A 22,760-nucleotide genomic window follows, 5' to 3' on the forward strand; every position below is an offset into this window, starting at 1 on the left:
CGCGACCCCTTTGGGGGTCAAACGACCCTTTCACAGGGGTCACCTAAGACCATCGGAAAACACATATATAATTACATATTGTTTTTGTGATTAATCACTATGCTTTAATTATGTTCAATTTGTAACAAGAAATTGGGGGGCACCACAACATGAGGAACTGTATTAAAGGATTGTGGCATTAAGAAGGTTGAGAACCACTGCCCTAGTGGGATATAGGCTCCGCCACCAGCCTGGAGCAACATCCCACCAAATCACAGCCAATGCTACCAAGACCCCATGGCGCAAAATACGGCCCACATCCCAGCCCAGTCCAGCCTGGAAATGGTTGCTGTGGGCTCTGGGTAATGACGTCACGTAGCAATGCCTGGCTTGCTCTCCCTAGCGACTAGCCTCCTTAGAATTTCTCCAGCCCAGGAACATGACTTGCTTTATGGCCAGGTGGAAACATTTTAGACTTTACCAAATGTCTGTGAAGCGTTTTTCCCGTGCCTCATACACTGCTGCAGTTAAACATTGTACCCTTTGTTCTTCCTGAGTGATCTACAATAATAATCTGCTTCGTGTTGATATTTACTGCTGTGTTGCTGACAATTACCTGAAAGAGAAGTTGGGATGCCTCACTGGGCTGGAGAAGTTTAGCTACATCAGAAAGCAGGTCTAATTAAGCAAGTTTATTCTACATCTATAAAAGGCTACGTTGACTCACGCATGCACCATACATATCAAGCTTTTGGTGGCACCAATCCCACGCATGTGTTTTGATCTGTCATTGTCGATCTTGAATTTGGTTGACACTTGTATTATAGAGAAAGAGCAAATACCAATATTAAAATATTTCTTCTAATTAATTTTCTTTAAATGTGCATGAATTCGTGCACCAGGTCACTAGTATATAATAATAACTCCAACATGGATGGTGGTTATCTTGATGACAACATAGTCACAAAATAGAATTTTTTTTTTTTAATGGAGAGAAGGGCTTGTGAAGGCTGAAGTGGCTCACTGGGCCCTGCTGGAGGAGCATGGAGCCCAGGGGGGACACACCCACGGGAAGAAGCAAGGAGCTCTGAGCCACGGCTAATGGATGGAGCTAAGCACTGAGGCCTGAGATGAACACATTTCGAGAGTACGAGCTCAAATTGGGGGTGAACAGGGAATCTTAGGAGCCCACCCACAGTCAGGGAGCCTCCTCCCTACCTCATGTCAACAGGAAGCTACAGTCTCCCCCAGCCTTCTTCACATGTGTCATGTCCCCATTACTCCTTACGCCCTACTCTTTTTTTAAAAAATTGATTTCAGAGAGAGGAAAGGAGAGGGAGAGAAGACCAGAAACATCAATGGTGAGAGAGAATCATCAATCAGCTGCCTCCCACACCTCCTACTGGGGATCAAGCCTGCAATCCGGGCATGTGCTCTGACAGGGAATTGAACCATGACCTCCTAGCTCATAGGTCAATGCTCAACCGCTGAGCCACACTGGCCAGGCCCTACACCCTACTTTTTGTCCCTCTCTTTATCTCCACTCTGCACCTCAGTCCCAACCTCAGACAGACACCTAGAGACTTGAAGAAAAACCTTGTGATTTTGGAGCCAGGGGGCCTACTGATTTCATATACTGGGTTCAAACCCCAGCTCCGCCACTTTGTAACTAAGAGACACATGACTTCACCTCTCTTGGCCCCAAGTTCCTCATCTTTAAAATGGGGTGAGAACCTCCCACAGGGTTGATATGAGAGTAAACAAGACAACAACCCACATACTTTACCCGGCATATAATAACTACTCAATGTTGCCACCATCAAAAGAATCTCCCTCTAGTAGAGTTCAACTATCCCAGAGGCCAGCAAAGTGGCTGGAAGGCCAAGCCCAGCCACCATCTGTTTCTGTGTGGCCTCACTCTAAGAATGATCTTTTTTAATGATTGAAATTTTTTTTATTTAATTTTAAAAAACGTTTAATGAAAAAACCTTAGAGCATTTTTTGACATGTGACAATAATATGAAATTCAAATTTCAGTGTCCGTAAATAAAGTTTTATTGGGACACAGTCACACCTATTCACTCCGGTGTTGTCGGTGGCTGTTTCTGGGTTATAGTGACAGAGTTGAATAGTGACAGAGACCATATGGCAGCGGTTCTCAATGGCGGCACCACTGCCATTTGGGGCCAGGTGATTCTTCCTAGTGAGGGCTGTTCTGGGCCTTGTGGGGTGTGGAGCAGCATCCCTGGTCTCCACCCACTAGACAAATGCCCATGGGCCTCCCTCCCGAGTTGTGATAACCAAAGATGCCTCAAGACACTGAGAGCACAAACTCACATCACCACCACCAACCCCGCTGAAAATTACTGCCATATGGCCCACAAGACCTACATTATTTACATCTGGCCCTTTGTGGGGAAAGTCTGCCAATTCCAAGCTAACCCAACTCCCTGGCTGCACAACTGAAGAGACCGTCCTGAGGGGGGGAGAAGGGTACACCGGCTGCTACCAGAAGAGCAGGGAGTGCTTGAATGGTTTCCTTATGTTTGTATTCTTTCTACTGTATTATCCAGCCTCCAAGGTAGGAAGGATTTTTAGCTTTTAGGGAGTATAAATCAGTACAATTCCATAGGGTAATCTGGCAACATAATTCAGTAGCTTTATAAATAAATACACACACTCCATGACACAGATATTCTTCTTCTAAAATTGCCACCTAAGGAAATAATCATGGATGCACACAAGCGTGGTCGTTATGGAGACTGTTTTGCACTTGTAGAAGTTTTAAGAATGCCCCGGGAGTACAGAACAACCCTAATAACACACGGGCACAGGGTGGGAAGATACTAGGCAGCCAATGAAACTGGTTCAATAAAAAAAATACACTCACATACTCCAAGTTTTATATATAATATAAATAGAGAGCTACTTAACTTCAAAATATTAATAAGAAGAGTAAGTAGTGATGTAATTTATGCAATAGACGATTAGTATTGTGTGAAAAATAAGTTACTGTTAACTTAATTTTTTAAAGAACTTGAAACCCCCCTCCCCTCTTCCCTCCCTCCTGCATCCTCAGCACCGAGGGCCCGGGGTGAGTCCTTGGTGGGGATGGGGTGGTCGGAAAGGAAAAGCTTGAGCAACTCCGACTTGGCTCTGATGCACAAGGAAGCTTGGGAAATCCCACAGCGTGTGGCAAGGCCAGGGTGAGCGTATGGGTTCGCTCTGTTTCTCTCCCCCCCACCCCCCATCAGTCTGCGGACTCATGCTCTAACCACTGATCAAACCGGCCAGGGCTCAATTTGTACTTCTTTATTATTGTCATTAATACCATAAACATATATGTACTCATCTGAAAAGATATCCTTAACATATAGTTAGGTGGAAATGTGCAAGGTATAGAAAAACACAAATTTCATGAAATTTAAAAATAGGACAGGACTAGATGGATAGAAAAATACTGAGGAAGGATACATACCTTCAGGCTGGATTAAGTGGACATACTCCAGTAGAGGGACCTGCCCTTTTTACTTGGTACACTGCTTTGTTTAAATGTATTGCAATAAGCATAACCTGCTCTTTGACTAAAAACTGAAGTCGTAAAAATTCTAGAGAAAATTTTTTCAAAGGTAAGATGCACAGAATTAAGTGCACAAGTGGAGAATTGACTGAGTAGATTAAAAATAACAGTAAATGCTCTGAAATTTCTGGAACACCTCTGGGGGGCAGGGCTACTCAGAACTGGAGCTCCTTATACAATAACATTAATTTAGTATCACTATTAGGAGTAAATGATTGATCCCATTGAAAAAAGGAGCCTAACAGAGATAAAAGGAAAGGCTATTGACATAGTCATGTGGAGAAGGAAGGGTCTCTTAATATCTCCCTTCTGTACTTCAGTGTGTTCAACTATGGCAACTTGGGGAGGAGAAAATGAATCAACACTACAGGGCTGACTTTTAATTTACACCGTGAAATAATTCAGACGTCATTCAGAAGTGTTCAAACAGTGTGCATTCTGGAAATGTCACCATTGCCCCTGAAATTTACTTTGATACTCTGAGTATTATCTACTTTTAAAAAAATTTTATTTCAGAGAGAGGAAGGAAGAGATAGAAACATCAATGATGGGACTCACGGATCAGCTGCTTCCTGCATGCTCCTTATTGGGGATGGAGCCCAGGCATATGCCCTGACTGGGAATCAAACTGTGACCTCCTGGTTCATGGGTCAATGCTCTCAATTTAACAGTTGAGCATGGAAAAACCGGTTCTCTGACTCCTGTCCTGACATAGGCTAAGACTGGCCTGAATTTTATACTAGTGGTTGCTGTTAAGATAAATTTACCCTGAAAGAAAACCTACTTTGCTCTCTTCTACTCCCACCCCAACATACACACTGGAGGTACCTGCGGTACCCTGGGCCTCTGGGGTGCTCCCCACTCCCATCTACCTGCTGTGGGAGGAAGAACCTTGGGGTAAGAGCAGAGGTGACCACCACCCCCTCCTCCTGCTGAGACGCACCCACTGCGCTGAAAAAGCACGTCCTCTTCTCTGCAGTTACTCACACCTACACGGACATCATTGGAGTAGCTTGTGCTCAGGGGTTAAATCCCTCCCGGTGACTCCGGACCTGGAGAAGGGTGGTGTCTGCCAGCCAGAGTTAAATGCTTTGCTGTTCCTCCCCACTCCTCGCCATTACCTGCCCACTCCCAAATCTGTGGTTTCAGTAAAACTTAAGGACCATAACTAGGTCCACCTTGGGATGCAGCAGACTGGACAGACCCTTGCAGATACAAAACATCGATGTGGCCGTTACACAGGCGTAGACACCTGTCAAAACCCATCCGACAGGAAATGCAAATGGGTACAATTTATTGTACCTCAATAATTGGACGTAAAATATCTAAATCAGACCTAGGCCAGTTGGGGAGACAGCTCCTAATTCTGGAACATCACAAAGCCTATGAATTAAGAAATCAAACCATGGGGTAGGGGGTGGCGGCAGGCTAGAAGGGGTCAATGGGGGGAAAAAGGGTCATATGTAATACTTTCAACAATAAACATTTTTTAAAAAGAAATTAAATCATGATGAAAATAAAAGATGAAGTTCATGTTTCCTAACTCCATATCTGGATCTCCTCTGGGTCTGTCTGCGTCTTCTGGTTTGGAGTCGTGTCTTCTGCCTCCTAACATGCCTGGCAACTATTTTATTGAATTCCTAAAATTGTACATGAAAATTGAGATAATTCGTGTTTCTGGTTGATGTTATCTTTCTCCAGAGAGGATTGAAATTTTGCTTGTGGCAGGCAGTTAAGAGCGGGGCCAATCACATTAACTCAATCAGGGGTTGAGCACATTTGAGGCTCGGCCTCGGCCTTAGAAGCGCTGCTCTATTTCTAGCTGACCCTTCCTCCTACGGTGGAGGCCCTCGGGCCCCTGCTGGACACGCTGGTATTTACCGGGGTCCCCCCTACTTGTCCCAAGCTCCAACATGAAGCGCAGACATTCTCAGCTTCTCGGGCTCTGAGCGCCACGCTGGATTTAGCCAATACCTTGAGGGGAAAACAGCATTTAACTCTGGGCTCACTCCACGGTATCTCCTTTCTTTCTTGGGCCCTCACTCCCTGAGTGGCTCGCTGATACCTTTAAACACGGTTTAAAAACATCTTGACCGGCATTTCTAGTTATTCTTGGCAGGAGGGCTGGGCCACACCTTGGAAGCAGGAATTCCTGCAGTTCCATGGGGGGACACAGAGCCAGCCCCACCTCTCAGGAATTACTACAGAGGCATCGGCTGCACTGGTTGGGCTACCAAGCGGGTGCAACCGCTCCCCAGCAATGTTTCCTGCGTGCAGGGGGTCTGAGAACAATTCCAGTTTTGAACATTCTAATGAAAATGCGCACGTGTGCGGCACGTCCGACGTCCGGAGCGATGTCAAGTCATCATCTCACTTGAGCCTCGCAATTGATTTTTTTAAAACAGCATTATTGAGTTGCAATTTACATACTGTGAAATTCACTCGTTTTGAGGGTCCAGTTCAGTGACTTTCAGTAAATTTAGGGTTTTGATCATCATCACAATCCAGTGTTAGAACACCACTCATTTCCTCTCTGCCTCTACATAACTGCCAAGCCCAGGAAAATGGCTTTGGTATGATGCTGCTAAGAAGTTCTGTGTTATTTACATGCACATATATGTGGATGCAATAACTGAATTCTGGCTCTGTACCAACCTGTTGACATGCTGCTATCATTAAACCCCTTTGAGGTAGAGAGTACCATTCTCCCCATTTTAGAGATGGGACAACTGAGGCACAGAGAGGTTAAATAACCGCCTAAGTGCATGCAGCTCATAAGTGGTGGAGTTGTGATACAATCCTGGATTCTGACTCCAGAGGCTGTGCTATTCACCTCTTTTTTTATTCTGCCTCCCACTCAGTAATAAAATTCCTTAACAAGGGGGCTTAGATTAGATACCCTCTTAATCTTCCCATGGTGAGTTACAGATGGTAGGGGCTGGCCGCATATTTAGGTAATTCAGGCCTATGGGGCATGCCCAGACTGGACCTTTTTCTCTCTCTGCCTTCCTAGAACTTGCTGGTAAGTCTAACTCATAAGAACTACTCTTTGCTGCCCATGCTGGAGCCAGGGGGATGACCCCTCTATACAACTGATCTTTAGTTAATAATCTTTTACACGGTATTAACCCATTCACCTATCTAGGCATATTTTGCCACTAGCTTGTTTTCTGCGGGTATACCAGGAAGCTATTTTGCTGCTCAAGAATAAATGATTTATGAGGGCTTTCATTATTTTTTTTTAAACTTTGAAATTTTGTTTAACAAATGATAAAAGCAGCTCACATTTTTACAGTGCTTTTGGGCTTAAAAGTACTTTTTATGTATTATATCATTTGATAAATAATGACAATTATCCCCATTCTACCCTCAAGTAACTTCATTCATCTTATTTGTGAATACATCAAAAACATTGAGGTTTTGTTGGGTTCCGGGTCTTAATTACCACTTAGTATGCTTAGGAAAGGAACCGACGAAAGATTATCTGGATTTATTATCATAATATTTAGCATATTGGAATATAAATGAAGAAAGATAATTAGGCATGAAAAATATAGATAGATAAAAGTCAAGATTTTTTTCTTATGAAGACGACCTAGATTAATGAAAATCATAAAGAAGAATCATGTGGTGTTTTTAATCATAGAAGAAGAGTCTAAAATGTTTAAAAACAGAGAAGTAGTTACACAGGGTCAGGCCTTGTGGTTTTAAAATGGCATCTCCCTGGCAGCTCCTGACTCAGATATTGATTCATTCTTTCAGCAAACATTTATTGGGATTCTTATTCTACCATCTCTCACTTCTCATGGAGCCCATCACCTGGGGTGCAAATCCCCAGGTCTAGGGGTTCAATACCAACAGGAAATAGTACCATTGTCCTTATCAGCAGGGTTCCTGCTTTTTTTGCAGAAGCCTTGGTTCCCACCGCCACTTTCTCCAGCTGCCAATAACACCTATCCTAAACCCATGCAATCAAGGACCACAACTTCCACAAAACCTTACATCTCCCATTGCTTCTGCCCATCTGCATTCCCACTGCTGGGTCAGACACCACCAGGGCCACAGCCTCCTAACTCCTTTTTCCATTCATTCCCCAATTAAATGCCCCAACAGGCAAATCTGATGCATGACTTCTGCTTATAACCCTTCCATGACTCCCACTGCTCTTCAGTCAAAGCCCAAACTCCTCGGTGTGGCCACCAGGCTCTGTGTGCTCTGCCCCTGCCTCACCCTACCAACTCCAACCTCTCTCTCTCTCTCTCTCTCTCTCTCTCTCTCGCTCTCGCTCTCTCTCTCTCCCATTTTCCCCTTTTCTAGCCATACTGGTTTCTTTCAGGCCCTCGTACCACCACATCCTCTTCTACCCCAGGACTTGTGCACATGCTGTTCTCAAAGCCTGGAATACAACTGAGTCACTCCTCAGTCTGCAGTGGACTAGCATGTCCTAGAAGGGCCACTGGGAGATGTCACTCCTGAGTATACATGTGGCATGGGGAACAGCACTTCCTTAGAACTTTAGCATCTCCTTGCTTCTTCCTCTAAGTGTGGGAAGAACCCAACACTACTGAGAGGGCTCTCCTTGGCCTGTCCATGGGCACTCCCATGACCCACTTCTGTGTATGCCCAGTGGGATGAACAAGGCAAGTGGTGGTGCACATAGTGAAATTTGGAGGGGTCCCATTGGTAGAAGACTCACTGATATTTCTTCTTTTGCAAGCGTGAGATGAAGGCAGTAGTTTCTGGAGGACGTATGCAGTTCTCCTTGAAGTGCCAAGCCTGGACTCCCTTCAAAACTGCTTTTATTGACCTCCATTTTGGTTCTTATGTGTCCTCACCATTGAGTGACATTTTAGGCTAGTCCCAAGAGGGATTTGTTGAGGACGTTGATTGCTACAGGGATCAGTGCCCTGTCAAGGGCCTCTGAGGGAATTTGTTTATGATATCAGGAACAGAAAGAGCTGTGATTCTAATACGCTCTTGTTTTGTTTTTTATATTATGGAGCCAGTGACGGGGTCAGGTGATTCATTGTGTTTTCCTCTTCGCTCTGGCCACCAGGAAGTTCAAGAACAAATCTTTGGCCAGCTTCTCACAACTGGCAGCAAAGGTGTTATGTCTCTTCTCCTTCCTTCTTGCCCAGCTGTTTTTAAACTAGTTCATTCAAAAAGCTTTTTTCTTCTATAATGTCTGAATGTAAATAGCTTTCAATATTTTCTGGGATAAAGGAAAGCATAGATAAATAAATGTGCCAACGTGCCCAGCTGGCGTGGCTCAGTGGTTGAGCATCAATCAACCTATGAACCAGGAGGTCACAGTTCGATTCCCAGTCAGTGCACATGCCCGGATTACAGGTTCAAGCCCAGTGTGGGGTGTGCAGGAGGCAGCCGATTAATGATTCTCTCTCATCATTGATGTTTCTATCTCTCCCTTTCCCTTTCTATCTGAAATCAATAAAAATATTTAAATAAATAAATAAATAAATATGCAAACGTGAGGTGTCATTATGTAACTCCTCCAATGTTCACCCCTGAGAGTGAGCGGGCATCCACCACATGCCCTGCCCTGGGCTACATCATCCAATTTGCATTATGACATTTAAAGAAATGGAAAGTGAGGTTTGCAGAGGTTGGGTAGCTTGCCCAGAGTCGCAGACCAGCAACTGGCAGACTCAAGTTTTAATGTCAGCTCTGTTTTTCAAAGCTGTGCTTTGAACTACTACCTTCAACTCCTCCATTGGAGCCCTTGCTGACTCAGTTATTCGGCTTGTCTTCCTCTCACACACAGGTATTCCAGGAGTGCTCATGGCTTGTGCGTGTTTCCTGGCATGCGGCACCATGTTTGGGATATGGAAGAAGTCCAATAAATATTTGTTGAGTGGGCATGAGCTTGGGCTGGCTGTGGGGAGAATTTTCTTTCTAAAAGTGGAATAAATAACATTTCTAAACAATTCAAGCATTTGAAAATTCTATTTAATTGAATCTTTTTAGTATATAATGAACCTGGACGGTTTTGCAGATGAGAGAGAAACTTTCCAGCCATCTGAGTTAGACATTGTTACCTTTAAGGCAGTGGGAGGTATTAGTTAACGTGTTTAATCCCATTCGACCCTGTCTGCTGGGACAGGGAAAGGAATCTTGATAACTACAGTTCACAAGACTACAATAGCACAAATAGATGCTTGAAAAGCAGACACTAGTCGAATACAGCAACTTCTGTTTAACCAAAGAGGCTTTGCAAGAGAATCTTTCTTTTGCTTTGCAGGGTGTTTTTTTGTTTTGTTTTTTAGTTTTACTTAAGGCGGGGTTGGGGTGCAAGGTCTGTGAAGACTGATTGTAACCTCAGCAGTGTTGACTCTCTGAGCTCCTGTATTACACATGTAAAATAATATGCAAGAAATGATTTAACCTTGAGCAAATCACATACCAAATCCTGGATTCCCAGAGGATTGGGTACTTTTTCCTCAGCCATGACACTTGCACAGGCCAACCACCAATGCAGGCAGCTGCCAGGCCAAGACTGAAAGGAGAGAAGTCACACTTAGCATGTAGAGTGAGGAGGGATTTCCATTTCAGGTCTGTTCCCATTTCTATGAGAACCCGCCACCACGGAGGCTGGGGCTCAGGCGGGAGCATTCTGAGCCCCCACCCCCCCATAGGGACCTGTTTGTCCTGAGACACCGGGAATCATCTAGATTACCTCCGAGCCTGACACTGGACTCTGGATGTTCAAGATGACACTGCGTACATGTCCAAGGTGCTACAGATGCTGCTGCCCCAGCAAATCAAACATGCCGGGGGCACACAGACAACTCAGCCCTCAGAGGGCCGGCCCACAGCCGGTCTCCCAGGGTGCAAGTCCTCAGGACAGGCCAGAATCTGCTGCTAAAACTCGGGGCAGGGGAATGAGGCCTCCCTTCCCCTGTTCTGGGCGAGCGCTTGCTCCTTCTTGCTCCCATGGCCAGCTTTCCTGCTGTTACAAACACGACCAAACCTGAGAAGGCGTACTCAGAGAGAAGCACAGGAGCCAAGCATCATGCATTTTACATCATGAAAGGAGAGCAGATGATTAGGAAGAGATTAAAGCTGAGCGAAAAATAAAGGAGATAAATGACCTGAGAGTTAAAAATGAGTTAGAATTCCAATAAATAGAAGACATTGAGAATTTTTACCTTAAACAGTGAGACAAAAGAAAGGAGATTTAAAACGAAAAAGACTGCCAGTCAATGACGCGCAAAGGAGATGAGAGAGTAAGATAAATGGTTTAAAACTAAGAGACGATAAATGAACAATGGAAGAGTAAGCGATGGGTTTTAAGGATTAAGAGAAGGAGTTAACAGAAAAGATAAAAAATAAATTTAAGAAATGAGGGAAAACTTTTTTAATCAACATTTTATTCTGGAATACCTTTTGATTTACAGAAAAGCTGAAAAGAGAGTACCAACAATTCCTATATGCCATTCACCCAGCTGCCCCTCATGTTAACATCTTATATAAATTAAGTCTGCCCTGGCCCGTGTGGCTCAGCCGGTTGAGCGTCATCCCATGCACCAAAGGGTCACCGGTTCGATTCCCCACCAGAACACATGCCCAGGTTTCAGGCTTGATCCCCAATAGGGGGCATACAGGGGACATCCCATGATGCTTTTCTCTCTCTCTTCCTCTCTCTTTCTCTAAAATCAATAAAAAAAATTTATTTTTTTAAGAAATCAATGTTGGGACATTATTAAGTAAACACCGGACTTTATTTGGAGTTCACTAGTTCTTTCACTAATGTCCTTTTTCTGTTCCAGGATTCCACACTGCATGGAAGAGAGAATGATTTTTAAAGAAAAGAATAGAAAAAAACTTAAAATTACCCAGATAGACATAAAAAAGAAAAAGGGAAGGATAGAATCAAGATGACAACCAGTGGAAAAGGACAGCAAACACAGAACAGTCCTGGGTGAATTTAGACACCTGATAAATGACACGCGGGCATGGCAGATCCGTGGGGGGAAGAACGGTTATTTGATAAATGGTGCTGGGGAGTTGGTTATTCGTTTGATAGGGTAGAGGAAATAGAACTCTGCCTTATACCATACACCAAAATCAATTCCAGATGAATTAAAAATATTAGAAGAATATATAGGGCAATATGTTTACAACCTCAGGGCAGAAAGAATTTATTAAATAAGATTTTTTAAAGCCAAAACCATAAAGGAAAGAAATGATGCATTTGACAACATTAATGGTAAAATCTTCTATTCATCAAAAGAGCCAATAAATGAGAAAACATACCACAAATCAGCAGGAGGAATTGCTGCCACACATTTATAAAAATAATTAGAACCTAGGCTGGTTTTTTTTTCAGTTCCTAAAAGTCAGTAAGAAAAAGAAACAACTCAATAGAAAAATAAAATGAGCAAAAGACATTTCACAGACGATGAAACACAAGAGGCCCCTTGAGAAAAGACCCTCCACCTTGTCAGCAGTCAGGGAAAAGCAAGCTGAAAATGGGCTGAGACACCATTTTATTCTACCAGGTTGGCAAATCAGTTCAACAGTCTGGCCACACAGAGGTTGGCAAGAGGATGGAGCAACAGGAACACCTCTGCATTGCTGGTGAACATATAAATCAAGGCAACCATTCGGGCAACCAATTAAACATCACCTCGTCCAGTGGTTCTCAACCAATCAGGGGTGATTATGCCCCCAGAGGATATTTGGCCACATCCAGAAGCATACGGTTTCCTTTTTATTTTTTTCTTAAGGTTTTTTTTTTTTTCTTATAAGAGAGAGACAAAAGGAGAGAGAGAGAGGGAGGGAGAGAGAAACATTGATGTGAGAGCAAGACATGGATCAGCTGCCTCCTGCATGCCCCTACCATGGACTGAGCCTGCAACCTAGGCATATGCCCTGGCCAGGAATTGAACCCACAACCTGGGCATGTGCCCTGACTGGGAATCGAACCAGCAACCTTTTGGTGTACAGGACGATGCCCAACCACCTGAAACATCCCAGCCAGGGTAACATATTGGTTTCTTAAATGTGCTTGTTGGTTGGGAGAGGGCCTACTGGCATCTTACAGGTGGGGCCAAGGATGCTGCTAAACATCCTACAATGCACAGGACAGTTTCCACCACGAAGAATTATTCATGCCCAATGCCCACTGTGCTGAAGTTGAAATAATTTGATCTCATCAGGCTGACGACTCTCGGACCCAGCAGGTCTACTCCCAGGAACAGTTCCTTGATTGACATTAACCATGACAATGCTGTCCTGATAAAAGTGAAGGAGTGCGTTTATATCTAGGACTAAATCCCAGACTTCCCCCTGGAGAGGTTGATTCAACAGGCTCCGGATGAGACCCAGCAATCAAGATTTTTAAACAAATGCTCCAGAGACTGGTACCACCCGAAAATCTTGGGAAACTGTTCTGGATGCTCACGTGCACCGGAGAACATCCATGAGTGCTTCAAAGTGGAAAACCAGGAAAGAACCCAACTGTCCCTCGACGGAGGAGTGCGTGCGATAATGTGGTCTATTCGTACAACAGAATGTCACAACATTTCACTGACTTTTAAGATGCCACTGAGTGTCAGGTCATTAATTTATGAACCACTAAGAGAGAAAGAGGCTGCCAATTAGCCTATGACACAGTGCTTTCTCACACTTAACATGTTAAATTTAATGTTATTTTAAAATCTCTTAGATTTATTTAGACATTTTATCATGTGTCATGCTGCTCTGTTCTCATGCCTTTCCATACAGACAACAGGCATTGAGAGTTACTCTGCTTCAAGGCCACATTGCAGCGCAATGCTTTTGGAGACCTTTTAAACTCCCATTAAACCCAATTCACATGAGATGGACAATGCACACGGAAGTGATGCCACCTGATGAGCACGTCCATGGGCACTGGACGGCGAGCAATGACGACTGCAGCCCACCCTGCCAGGCAGACGGTGACGGCCAGGCGCCACAGGCGGCAAAGCACAGCCCAATGTCAGAGGCACTAAGCTGTGGGCAGACGTGAGCACCTTAGAGTCGGGGAAACCAGTATGTGACAGCATGAGATGAATGAATCTCCAAACCAGAATATTTCATTTTAAAAGCAACAGCACACATGAAGTAGGATCCCACTGTATGAAGTTCAAAAATGTGCAAAACTAAACTATGTATTGTTTAGGGCCACGTACTCATGAGGTGTTCTGCAAAGATGAGCAAGTCAAAGAAAAACAAATTCAGGATGATGCCATGGGGAGGGGAGATGCAATCAGGAGATGCACATAAAAGAATTTCAGGAGCTCGTGACGTTCTGCCTCTCAAGTTCAAGTTCAGTTTCTGAGTATTTTTACCAGGCCCAGGACTAGGGAAATTGAGGCACGGGCCTCTGGCACAAAATTTAAGGGGTGGAAAAAAACACTCAAGGAGCAAGATAATATCTTAATGTTACATTTTTTAATGGGGTGCCAACAAATCCATGAGGAACCAACTATCAAACTTTTATACAAGGACAGGAATTGACCCTGCACTTCCATGACCTTGCCTCCCCTGTCACTCTCTAATCCCAGCCCGGGTTCGAATTAAACTTTATTAACAAAAACAGGCAGCCAGTCCACAGGCAATATCTTGCCCACCTGATTTTTTTAAATAGTGCACTAAAGTTTACTAGTATTCTTTAAAGTGTATGTAGATCATAAACATACACACATCAGCACATACACACATATGTATATATGCAAAGACACTATTTTTAAAACAGTATTTGACAGAAAGGGAAAACCAGTGAGAAGAACACGCATCACAACTGGGCTGGGAGGTCACGGCAGCAGCCACGACCCTGCTGGAAGGAACGTGCTGCTCAGCCTTATCGGTCGTTACAGTAGATCAAGGGATGCGTCCGACGGCAAACTCGGATCAGAGGGGTGGGGGGTCCCCCAAGCCCCTGCAGCCTGGCCTAAGGTCCTTCTCCATCAGCCTCCGCCGTGATCAGGACTCTGCATTTTAGAAGCCTCTTCGCCATCCACACTTGAGTTCAATCTTTATCATACTGCTGTCGGTCAAGTAAAGAATCCCCACTCTCCAGATGGAGAAACTGAGTCCCAGAGAGGTTGACTAACCCGCCCAACATGGCAGTGAAACCACTGGGTTATGTTGGTTTCAAATCCATCCAGCACCCATTCCATCCTATGCAACTGACTGGTGGCCTTGGGAACGAAGACGTGTCTTACCTGGTTCACTATTAAATCAGAAAGTGGGGTGGCAACAGTAAGCAAAGGGGTCCCAATGAACCTCTTTTGTCTGGGAGCACGGTTTCATGTAAGAGCCTGTTCCCACAGTGTTGCAGGCAGGAGAGCCCCGTCCGTGCACCAGAGGGTGGGTGGCAACAGCTGTGTCTAATTGGCTCTCACCCCCCCTCCACCAAGAGCCCCCATGGGCTGCAGCCAGATCCTCTTCCCTGGCAAACAGCCGTCCAGGGAGCCAGGAGCCTTTTTGGGAGGCAGTGCTTAACTCTTTATGGTCACTGGGAGGCCATCTGCGAGGCGATCACTCGAACTCACTGATGGATGAGCAATTTCACAGCTGAGAAGAGCGCGTGTCATTTTCCCAAAAAGCACCCAGTTTGCTCCCAGGCTGATCATGCAGACACGGGAGGCTGGCTCCTCGGCATGGCCTCGAGTACCTCAGGGCTGGAGAGGGCCCTGTAGAGACACTTGTCAGTGTCCTAGGGCGACTGTGACCCCAAACTGGGGGGCTTAGAACAGCTCAAGTGGGTTCTCTTGCATTTTGGAGGCCAGAATTCAGGGTATCAGCAGGGCCAGGCTCCCTCGGGGACTTGACGGAATGTGTCCTGGCTCCTTCTAGCTTCTGGAGATCCTGGCTCACACCTGTACCCCTCCATCTCTGCCTCCATCGTCACATGACACTCTCCTGTTGCATTTGTCTCTGTGTCTGAAACCCTCTTCTTAGAAAGACACCAGCCGTATTGGATGAAGGTCCCACTCTCCTCCAGTATGATGGCATCTTAACACGACTGCTTGCGTTTGCAGCAGCCCCATTTCCACACAAGGTCGTGTCCTGGGGGCTTGAACTTTGACATATCCTTTTGGGGAATCCTATTCAACCCACAGCGGACCCATCTGTCCGAGAGGAGAAGCTGCCACTGAAGGGAAGTGTGGACAGCACAGGTGAGCCTGAACCCCAGGTGCTGAACTAAACCCTGGATCTGGCTCCCGCGCACCTCTCCAGCCTCACCTCCATCTCGCCCTGCTCCACCCACAGGTGCATGTGCTCCTTCGGCCTCAAATGCACGTCCATCCCACTTGTCACCCACTACCCCACTTCGCTATCCAGTCTCCGCGTAAACCGCACTAGCTCACAGGAGCCTTCCCTGGCCCCCTGGCTAGCTCAGGTGCCCTGCTCCCTGCCCCACAATCACTGCTCCCCAGTTCTAGTTTGCACAGCATCCTGGACACCCGCTTTGCAGCTCTCATCACTGGCATGATCGGCTGTTCTGTCGGTCTCCCCAGCAGCCTGGAGGTTCCGTGAGGATGGAGGTCTTCAATGTCTATTCATCCCTGCATCCCTGATACCCACGCAGGGAGTAGGCACTCAAAAATATTTTTGGTGAATATTGGCCATTTCTCAACTCAAAGGTTATGCTGTCGGAAAAGCCATAGTTCCAAGGCCGGAGCTGGCTTTGTAGCAAAAGGAAAAGTGGCGAAGCGCCCGGGAGCCCAAGGCAAACCAAGCCCAGGCCCCTTGGTCAGGAAGAGGTGTAGGAAAATGCTTTAATCCGAAGACCCTGTTCCCACAGTGAGACCCTGCGGGAGCCGGTAATTCCTCCCTGGACTTCATTTCCTCTTTTGCACTGTGAGAAAACAGACCCAGCCGCCTCCCAGAGCTGTTACAATGAAGACCCCACCCTCTGACACGCCCCAGGTGCTAATTCCATGCTGGGGTTGGAGAGGGAGGGGTCCCTTTAACACGCAATGATGCGCCAGCCTTGGGATGACAACCCAATTGGGAACCAGAAAGTTGGGGAAATACTCTCCCTCCTAGGGGCTCGGTTTCCCATTCATAACACTTAAAGACATTTCTAGGATAGCAGTTTCCTGAGTTTCAAAGGAGAGTCTTAAGGGCCACCACTGTTGGAGGACAGGAGGGGAGGCTGCCCATAACCCAGATGGCTCCACTCTACCTGCTGGTACCCACACTGGGGGTTTAGGTAAGATTTCTTCCCAAAGAAAGAGATTTTTACTGAATAGTATTAATGATCAGCCTTTAAAACTCCTAACTAGAAAAGAGGTTCCCGAATTGAGTTTTATGGGCCAGAAAACTAAATAGGGGAACTGCCTAGAGTTGGCAATGCTTTTTCCAAGCAAGGACACTACATGAAATGCAATCGTCATCTATAATCACCCATCATTTCACTTTACAAAGGAAGTTTAACACCAAAAGACTGGAAGGGTGTCATTGCAAACTAAAGGATTGTTCAGGTTCACTAACATACTTCACGGAAACAGAATTGTGTTTCTTGCTGTTGTTCTTTTTTATTTTTAATCTGGCTGGAAGCAGGTTAAAAACGTGGCCATGTCATAGCTCTGGTCTGGGAGCTAGGTGTCTGTGTCATAATTCCACGGGAGCCTGTTCAATACCTGGATTCTAGGCCCAGCCATTACCTGTGCATCGGGAATCCCGGCTTCAAACCCCAGCTCTGTACCCCTGAGCAAGTCCCTTCCACTCTCTGGCCTCAGTTTCCCCATCTGTAAAATGAGGGGTTGGACTCAATGATATGAGGCTCCTACCAATTCTGATCTATGATTCTAGAGCAGAGCTTGAGAACTGGGAGCCCCAAAACCCAATACGGCCCACACACGTTTGGGATGAATGCCACCTCACACATGTTAGATTTGTGGTGAGGGGCTGACATTTATAACTCAGAGGGGTTTCTAATAAAAGTCACGGTCCTCACCTTCTTTTGAAAAATTCAAAGGTCTAGCAGCCCTGGTCCCTCCAAGGAGGGAGGCCCTCAAGGAGAAGGACACAGCTCCACTGCAGGGTTCCTGCCCACACTGCACAGACTGGGTCTAACCACGAGGAAACATCAGACAAACCCAAATGAGGGATATTCGGTAACGTAGCTGGTCCCTACTCATCAAAGATGTCCGAGTCACAACCAACCATGCTGAGGGACCGTTCAAGCTTGACACACCGCTACATGTAATATGTGATCTTGGGCATGCAATGCCAAAAAAATTTTGCTATCCAGGACCCTATTGGAACACTTGCTGATTAAAGTCTTGATTCGAGGTCAAGTTTACTGAACCTGGTAACTCTGCGTGGTTACGTAAGAAAGTATGCACCTAGTCTCAAATGGCTCATAAAAATAAGAGCGAACTCAGGGTGGGGGATTAGAGAGAGAAAGCGAATGTGTGGCAATGTTCAAAACAGACGGGTCTGCGTGAAGTTGCGTGTTTTCTTGCAACTTTTCTGTAAATTTGAAATACTGCAAAATAAAAACTAAAACTAAAACTCATCATAGAATTGAGTGATTCTCCAACGTTCGCCTCAGAATCCCCTGCAGGGCTGGTGACCCTCGGGCGCTGGACCCCCCCAGAGCTCCCGATGCAGCAGGTCTGGAAGGAAGAAGGCAGGTATGCGAGTCTCTAGCAAAGGCGACGCTGTCGCTGGTGGTCCAGGAGACACGTGGGGAAGCCCTGGTCCAACCGGTTTAAACCGTGGAAGCGGCACCAGCAGAACTAGACACAGAGCGCGCTGTAAAGGCAGGCGGGGAGCGGATGGTGGAGGGACCGTGGTGCTCGTCAGGAACCGTGCTTGTCATTCTGTTTGCTTCCGGGTGTGTATACTGATGCCTACGGAGCATCTAGATCGGCACCTGCCTGGCCAGGAGCAGACGGTCAGTACGTCAGGGACCTGCTGGGACCTGGGTTTCTAAAACACAGCGCCAATGACCGGCAATACAGATGCTTTCTGTGTTTGCTGGGGGTGAGGGGGGTGGAAAGGTGGGGAGCAGCATTCTTGGGGAGAAAAGCTCTCTGGGTTGCTCCAACGAGATATATGTTTTCCCCTTGGAATTGCCGCCACTGAGTCAGGTCAGACACAATCTTCTCGACCTCTCTCCGGATTCTAAGGTGAGAATGTGGTTTTCAGGCAGCAAATTTCAGTCAAGACAGGCTCCTCCTCCCCCTCTCCCAGGGGGTAATGAACCTTGGCCTCAAGGCTCATTAAACCCCATTATATAATCACCCCCATACCGAGTCTCTTTATAACCCTTCCGGTGGCTGGTTTCTTGGGAGTAGGCAGTTCGGCTTCATCGGTCTTTTTTTTTTTTTTTTGAATGTTAATTGGTTTTAACTTTATTAACTTGTTTGTCACGGAGTCCCTTAAATGCTGAGATTTTTCAAGTATATTTCAACCTTCATCGGTCTTTATTGCTACCTGCTGCTGCCTCCTTCCCCAAATCAGGCGCCCGCCTCAACCCCAGGCACACCAGGCAGAGGGACAGCTGTCTGTTGCCTGGTCCCCAGGACAAAGAACAGGAGCTGCTTGGAGAAGAGCTGGAGAGAGGGCAGAGTAAGATGGGGGAGGGGAGGGCATGCCGCCTTCTAAGACACCTCCTCAAGTATTTCATGAGACAGGGGCCTTGGACAGAACTCCAGCTGGTGTCATTAGGACCAAGATGGGGACGTCCAGGGACCATCAGTCACTTGTTCCCTCCAGTGGCTGCTGCCCTGAGTGCTGGACCCCCACAGGCAGCTCATAAAGAAGCACACAGAAAACTGCAGGGGGGAAGTACCCTGTCATTCCTCATCCCCAGGACGGATGAGGTGCAGAAGCTGGAGCTGCATTCTTGCAGCTGCCGGTCCCCCACCCCCACCCCAGGGATGGCCACCACCTGGGACCATGGATGCTCTGAATATCGATCGACACTGAGTCCTGGGCAGTACCGACTGGTGAGCCAGTACGGGCACTGCTCTCTCGAAGGCAGCCTCGGGGCCAGGCTGTTCTCCCAGCTGTGCAAGTGCGACAACCTGAACAAGGTCCCTATACTTGAAGAGCAAGCAGGCTTCCGTGAGGGCGGCTTTGCGATCTCATTCCGCAGGGGATGGTAGGGTGGCGGGTTCCGAATGAGTGCAAACTCCACCTCCTTCCCGACTTGGTGACCTTGGGTCAGTTCCGTAAACTCGGCCCCAGCTGCCTTGTCTATGCAATGGGGTACCAAGAGCACCTACCTTATGGAGGAGTGGGAAGCTTACGTGAAATAACAGGTGGAAGCTGCTTTAGCCAGCTTGGTGGTGCCTGGAGCCTTGTCAACACACAATAAATGCCAGTGGCTATTACTGTCACCGTTTTCATCACCGTCACACACTATCCCAGCGCACAGCGTACAGCAATCACTCCCAACGCCACCCTTTATTGGAACCTGGGGCTCAAAGCCCCCGCCCTGTGCTAGGACATTCACATGCATTCCTCATTCTGTCCTCACTGTCTGTCCCTGCAGGCAGAGCCGGGCTCAGGGCTCCGTGACTCGCCCAGTGACACCTCAGCAACCACTTAGTTGCTGTCAAGCCGAAATCGCTTCCACCAGCTGGTAATGTATGAAATGGTTCCCTCCATCTAGCAGGCATTTTCTCATTCTGAAGAAGCCTCTTTACAGGGGTCATAGAGGCTGCCTGACCTAAGGCAGCTGGGCTCAGAGAGACCCTTCAAGGGGTCACTGGCAAACAGCTTGTTGGACCAAAAGCGTGCAGGGCATCTGATCAGATGGTCCTAGGGCAGCATGGCCAGCGAGAAGGCAACGTGAGGAAATGCAGCGGGGACGGGAGCCAAGTCCACCGCCCTCTGCTTCTCTGGGGAGCCGTTCCCTCCTGAGTCAGCACCTTCCACGGAGCACAGTGGAAGCCCATCCTCCTGTTCTGTGCATGGCTAGCCTTGGAGACAGATCCCTCCATACTCGGGGCTCCTGCCACTCCCCTCCCTCCCCAGCTGGTCACCCCCAGACCAGGGAAGTAGGACAAGTCCTGAGGAGGTGAAGTCCTCACAGCCCATCCGAGGTGGCTCGCACCCTGAGGGCCCGAGGCTAGGCTCAGCTCGGTCCTCCTCAGCCTAATGCTGTCTCCCGGCACTACAGTCGGGGGTAGTAAGATGGCATGTCATCTCCCCTCACACCGAAGCCTCAGCCAGGGCTGACAGTGACAAACCGGTAGGCAGACTCGGCCTGGTAGGGACACCGCCCCAGGGGCTCCCTTGGCTGGCACGGTGGGGGGGTGGGGGGACTAGAGGCAGGAAGTTCTCTTCTGAAACTCAGAGTGGTGGGAGAATGGGACAATTAAAAGCAGGGTGGTGGTGGGGGGGGGCGGGAACCAGCGCCCAGCAGCTGTGTTCTCCCAACAGCCCGGCGCGGAGTCTCCACACCAGCCTTTTCAGTGAGTCAGGAGGTACCCAGGGGAAGCTCACTGGGTGAGCCTTAGGATTACAGAGTTCCTAAGCTCTGAAACAGACCCTCGTGGAGTCTCTAATTGTCTAGTTGGGGAAACTGAGACCCTGGGAGATAGAGACAGGAACTCACTGCAGGAAAGAGATGGAATCTGAGCAGGCTAGAGTTGGGCCTGGGTTCAAAACCTACCACCCAGGCAACATCATTCACCTTGGAGCCTCAGTTTCCTTATCTGTAAAATGGGAATAACAATGCCTGCCTCAAAGTGTGGTCAGCCTTGACGGTGGCAAGGCAGGGACAATGTCACACTGGCAATTGGTGGCAGCACGGAGACTCGGCGAGCTTCCCGCGGCCCGATGTGGAGCCCGTGCCACCAGGCTGCCTCGTTCTGTCATTTGTTAGGGTCAACGCAAACGGGGCTGGTGTGCAGGGTCCAGCTACTACTTGTTTACACACTCATTCTCCCAGTGAGGCTCCATGCACTCGTCCTCCTTTCAGAGAGACCCAGGGACCTCCCTGTCCACAAGGACCAGCGCTGCCCCAAGAGGCACCTGTGCTCCCAGGGCCTCTCAGCCAGGAGCTGCTCCCGCCACAGGCACAGGGAGAAGCTGCGCCTCTTGGAGGGAGACCAGCGCAGGTGCCAATGTTGGGAGCCACGGTGAACTCAGCCCGGCTTCCTCGTCTGCAACTCTCTCTGGCAGGAGGCGAGATCTAAATGTGCCAGCCCATGTTTGTTTTGTTTTTAAACCAGCTATAGGTGTTTCTGCTCTGGCCAGACCGAAAGAACAGAGCTGGGGCCAAACCCTCGAGGAGGGGCTAGAGAAAAGAGCTGATACATATCCTAACAGCTGCCAGTGATGAAGCACTTCCTGTGCAGACAGCTCGACACACATGCGCTGATCTAATCCTCACACACATCTATGAGATGCCTCTATTGTGATCCCCATTTTATAGACGAGGAGACGGAATCTCAATGAGGCTCTCCAACTTGCTCAAGGTCAGGCACAGGGCTCAAAAGCAACCACGGTGGGACTGGAACCCAGGCACTTCCCCTAGGGCAAGGACGTCCTGCCTCCCCCCACTGTCTCACTCTCCTGCTACGTCATCACATCTTTTCCTCACCCGGGCTCACTGAGCCACCCTCCGACAGCCACATGCCTGCCACACAGGCCAATGTCACGGAGCAGGTCTGGCCTCTGCAGTGATCCCTCCTGACTAACTGGTAACTGGCTTTCTGGTGCTGCCGTGGGCCGTGAGCGCTATTTTGGTCTGCTTCGTTCAGGGCCTGCACCCCTGGGCCTAAACAAGCCAGGCTCTGGAACTTTCCCTAACTTGCCCTAGGTCCACATGGGCCTCCTGCTCCCACGTGGATGCAGGCTCCACATCAGTGGACTGCAAACTGAGCTCGGCCCCGCTCCTCCTGAGTTCCCAGGAAAGAAAATATCTTGTCTTGGCCCTGGATGGTGTGCTCAGTGGTTAGAATGCCGGCCTGCACACCAGAGGGTCACCTGTTCCAATTCCAGTCAAGAACATGTACCTGAGTTGCAGGTTCGCTCCCCAGCCACAGTTGGGGCGCATGTGGGAGGCAACCAGTCAATGTGTCTCTCTCACATCCCTATTCCTCTCTCTCCCCCTCTCCCTCTCCCTCCTCCTCTCCCCCTCCCTCTCCGTCGCTCTCTCCACCACCTTCCCCCCTCCCCTCCACTCTCTCTGAAAAGCATGGGGAAAATGTCCTCAGGTGAGGGTTAGCGACAACAACAG

General features: G+C 47.8%; 1 protein-coding gene across 1 annotated transcript in view; it reads right to left on the minus strand.

Moving 5' to 3' along the window:
* Nucleotides 1-22,760, minus strand: part of KSR2 (kinase suppressor of ras 2) — a 272,026-nt gene that overhangs the window by 95,501 nt on the left and 153,765 nt on the right. The window lies entirely within an intron of this gene.

This window comes from Myotis davidii, unplaced genomic scaffold, assembly GCF_000327345.1.
Source record: "Myotis davidii unplaced genomic scaffold, ASM32734v1 scaffold1330, whole genome shotgun sequence".
NCBI lineage: Eukaryota > Metazoa > Chordata > Mammalia > Chiroptera > Vespertilionidae > Myotis > Myotis davidii.